The sequence below is a fragment of the Hyla sarda genome, chromosome 11 (genome assembly GCF_029499605.1).
Source record: "Hyla sarda isolate aHylSar1 chromosome 11, aHylSar1.hap1, whole genome shotgun sequence".
NCBI lineage: Eukaryota > Metazoa > Chordata > Amphibia > Anura > Hylidae > Hyla > Hyla sarda.
The window spans coordinates 100,122,847-100,127,874 of record NC_079199.1 but is presented as its reverse complement, the minus strand read 5'-3'; the positions used below and the strand labels follow the sequence as shown (position 1 = coordinate 100,127,874).

Genomic DNA, 5,028 nt, shown 5'->3' with positions numbered 1-5,028 from the left:
ATACACAGCACTATATACAATCTACAGCACTATACACAGCACTATACACAATCTACAGCACTATACACAGCACTATACACAATCTACAACACTATACACAGCACTATACACAATATACAACACTATACACAGCACTATACACAATATACAACACTATACACAGCACAATACACAATCTACAGCACTATATACAATCTACAGCAAAATACAATCTACAGCACTATATACAATCTACAGCACTATACACAACACTATACACAACACTATACACAACACTATACACAACACTATACACAATCTACAACACTATACACAGCACTATACACAATATACAACACTATACACAGCACTATATACAATCTACAGCACTATACACAGCACTATACACAATCTACAGCACTATACACAGCACTATACACAATATACAACACTATACACAGCACTATACACAGCACTATACACAGCACTATACACAATCTACAGCACTATACACAAGCACTATACACAATATACAACACTATACACAGCACTATACACAATATACAACACTATACACAACACTATACACAATCTACAACACTATACACAGCACTATATACAATCTACAGCACTATACACAGCACTATACACAACACTATACACAACACTATACACAACACTATACACAACACTATACACAACACTATACACAACACTATACACAACACTATACACAACACTATACACAATCTACAACACTATACACAATATACAGCACTATACACAATCTACAGCACAATATACAACACTATACACAGCACTATACACAATCTACAGCACTATACACAATCTACAGCACTATACACAATCTACAGCACTATACACAATCTACAGCACTATACACAATCTACAGCACTATACACAATCTCCAGCACTATACACAATCTCTACAGCACTATACACAATCTACAGCACAATATACAGCACTATACACAATCTACAGCACTATATACAGCACTATACACAATCTACAGCACAATCTACAGCACTATACACAGCACTATACACAATATACAGCACTATACACAATCTACAGCTCATAGAAATGGGAATAGACGTCTAAATGACAGAATACAATGTAATGAAGCTCCCAGGACTGATTATCTGTATATAGTGATACTGACCCGGGCCGGACCCTCCGGGGGTAAAGTCCTCTACAGAGCTAAAGTAAATATACTGCACAATAACAGCCCAGGAGCCACCACATCCAGCTGCCCCCCCACTACTGCCCCCTCAGATATATACCCCTGACATCCAGCTGCCCCCCACTACTGCCCCCTCAGATATATACCCCCTGACATCCAGCTGCCCCCCACTACTGCCCCCTCAGATATATACCCCCTGACATCCAGCTGCCCCCCACTACTGCCCCCTCAGATATATACCCCCTGACATCCAGCTGCCCCCCACTACTGCCCCCTCAGATATATACCCCCTGACATCCAGCTGCCCCCCACTACTGCCCCCTCAGATATATACCCCCTGACATCCAGCTGCCCCCCCACTACTGCCCCTGACATGCAGCTGCCCCCCACTACTGCCCCCTCAGATATATACCCCCCTGACATCCAGCTGCCCCCCACTACTGCCCCTGACATCCAGCTGCCCCCCACTACTGCCCCCCTCAGATATATACCCCCTGACATCCAGCTGCCCCCCACTACTGCCCCCTGACATCCAGCTGCCCCCCACTACTGCCCCCTCAGATATATACCCCCTGACATCCAGCTGCCCCCCACTACTGCCCCCTCAGATATATACCCCCTGACATCCAGCTGCCCCCCACTACTGCCCCCTCAGATATATACCCCCTGACATCCAGCTGCCCCCCACTACTGCCCCCTCAGATATATACCCCCTGACATCCAGCTGCCCCCCACTACTGCCCCTGACATGCAGCTGCCCCCCACTACTGACCCCTGACATCCAGCTGCCCCCCACTCCTGCCCCTGACATCCAGCTGCCCCCCACTCCTGCCCCTGACATCCAGCTGCCCCCCCACTCCTGCCCCTGACATCCAGCTGCCCCCCACTCCTGCCCCTGACATCCAGCTGCCCCCCACTACTGCCCCTGACATCCAGCTGCCCCCCATTACTACCCCTGACATCCAGCTGCCCCCCACTACTGCCCCCCTCAGATATATACCCCCTGACATCCAGCTGCCCCCCTCAGATATATACCCCCTGACATCCAGCTGCCCCCCACTACTGCCCCCCTCAGATATATACCCCCTGACATCCAGCTGCCCCCCACTACTGCCCCCCTGACATCCAGCTGCCCCCCCACTACTGCCCCCTCAGATATATACCCCCCTGACATCCAGCTGCCCCCCACTACTGCCCCCTCAGATATATACCCCCTGACATCCAGCTGCCCCCCACTACTGCCCCCTCAGATATATACCCCCTGACATCCAGCTGCCCCCCACTACTGCCCCCTCAGATATATACCCCCCTGACATCCAGCTGCCCCCCTCAGATATATACCCCTTGACATCCAGCTGCCCCCCCTCAGATATATACCCCCTGACATCCAGCTGCCCCCCCTCAGATATATACCCCCTGACATCCAGCTGCCCCCCCTCAGATATATACCCCCTGACATCCAGCTGCCCCCCCCTCAGATATATACCCCCTGACATCCAGCTGCCCCCCTCAGATATATACCCCCCTGACATCCAGCTGCCCCCCTCAGATATATACCCCCTGACATCCAGCTGCCCCCCCTCAGATATATACCCCCTGACATCCAGCTGCCCCCCCTCAGATATATACCCCCTGACATCCAGCTGCCCCCCTCAGATATATACCCCCTGACATCCAGCTGCCCCCCTCAGATATATACCCCCTGACATCCAGCTGCCCCCCCTCAGATATATACCCCCTGACATCCAGCTGCCCCCCTCAGAGATATATACCCTTGACATCCAGCTGCCCCCCCCTTTAGAAATATCCTCCCCAACCTTACTCCCCATATTAACCCCTCACTACCCAACGTGCAGAGGGCAAAATCTGCTCTCAATATAACCCCTAGATGTCCCCACTCGATCCTGTACAGAAAGTAAGTGCCCCCCCCCCCATAACCCTGATCACCGAATCATCCAGATGTCAACATCCTCCACCCCAACTCTATTCCCTATATTAACCCTTCACTAAGCAACATGCATAGGGGCACAAGGGGTACAAGGGGCACCACCAAAAAGGGGCTTTTTAACCGCCCCAATTGGAAGAGTCAATATGACCCCTAAATGTCACCGCTTGACCCTGCGCATAAAGTAAGTCGGCCCTCCAGATGTTGCAAAACTACAACTCCCAGCATGCCCGGACAGCCAACGGCAGTTTTGCAATGGTGTGGCGGTTTAAAGACCAGTTAACCCCAACTTCATGCACAAGGGGGTCCCCCAAAAATCTGCTTTAAAACCTCCCCCCACTTGGCGGAATGAATATGTCTCCTAGCATCACCAGAAAGTAAGTGACCCCCCCCCCCCTTGATACCAGAGTGATCAGTGGGGGTGGGTGCAAAATGTTAACCCTTCGCTTTAAAGCGGTGCGGTGCCCCCCCCCCCCAAAAAAAAAAAGGATGCTCTTGAAAAGACACCCCCCATACAAGTGCCCCCTCCCCCCAATCCAGACTAATCATTCAATGCTCAAGTCTTTCGTGACCTTCCACCCCCACCCTATGCATGGGGGGCAATAGGGGCAAAAGGGGGCACCCCCAATAATTAGGGGCAAAAGGGGCACCCCCAATAATGTGCTCACCACTTCACCCTGCACAGAAAGTAAGTGCCCCCCCCCCCCCCCTCTGCCAGGCTCAATCCTCGACCCCAACCTTATTCCCTAGGTCAGTGTTTCCCAACCAGGGTGCCTCCAGCTGTTGCAAAACTACAACTCCCAGCATGCCCGGACAGCCGAAGGCTGTCCGGGCATGCTGGGAGTTGTAGTTTTGCAACAGCTGGAGGGCACCCTGGTTGGGAAACACTGCCCTATGTTAACCCTTCACTTACCAAAATGCATTTAAAGCGGTACACCCCCCCACAAAAAAATAAGCCCCTTTAAAAAAAAAAAAAAACATAGAACTCCAATTCTCACCATACACATGGCAGCGATCCGCCTGACCTATATTTACTTGGCACATGGGCATGGAGGGGGGCACTGGTAATACTGGTGGGCGAGCTGTCACCATTAACCCCTCCCCGGCCGGAGAGAAGCTGAGCAGCCCCCCCCCCCTCCATGTGCCCTGCAGACTGTATAGAAAGTAAACAGAGGGTGCACTCACCGGAGGAGCTTCCTTCCTGCTCTCCCCAGGCTCCCGGAGGCTTCTCCCCTCCCTTGTCCTCCTTGGAGGGGAGTCTCAGGATCTTCAGGCTTCGTGTGTGTCCCCCCCCCTAATATCACCACTTGGTCCGGTCGCGGCCCCCCCCCAATGTCCAGAGCCGCCTGCTTGTGTTCTCCCCCGCCACCCTCTGATACAATGTAACAAATTCACCCAGCGAGGGAAAAAAAAAAAAAAAACTCCACTGTATATGATGATGATGATGATGATGATGATGTGCGGCTGCACTGACACTGAGCGCGGTGACAGGCGTGACGGCAGCCAATCAGCGCGCAGGAGCCAGGTGACAGCCGGCCAATCAGAGCGGGGGGGGGGGGGCGGGACCGGGAGAGCGCACGCAGGGTAGGATGCGCGCTGGTGAGGCTCGGTTGAGGCGTGTTACTGTGAATCCCTCCGCCTGCGGGAGAGAGAGAGAGAAAAAGAGAGCGAGAGAGGCCTTAACCCCTTCACTCCCTGGAGGGTTATAATAACAGCGTAATAGCTCAGCAGATAATAACCGGAGGGACTTTGCTGACGACGCATATGACTGATATAAAGGCCTAGAGAGCTTATGGAAGGGGGGCGGAGCTTGACGGGAATTAACCCCTTAAGGATATGCCTATTTTTTACCTTAAAGGGGCACTCCGGTGGAAAACTTTTTTTTTTTTTTTTTAAATC

General features: G+C 51.8%; 1 protein-coding gene across 3 annotated transcripts in view; it reads right to left on the bottom strand.

Moving 5' to 3' along the window:
- The window catches only part of MEF2D (myocyte enhancer factor 2D), a 211,149-nt gene extending 206,653 nt beyond the window's left edge, over window positions 1-4,496 (bottom strand). The window contains exon 1 of one of the 3 annotated variants that reach the window (XM_056546376.1): window positions 4,315-4,496. The gene's annotated coding sequence lies outside the window, so the exon portion shown is untranslated. Of the gene's footprint in view, window positions 1-4,127; window positions 4,150-4,314 lie in introns of those variants that run through there. The other 2 variants (XM_056546368.1, XM_056546372.1) reach the window with 2 other exon arrangements.
- Window positions 4,497-5,028: the final 532 nt, after the last annotated feature.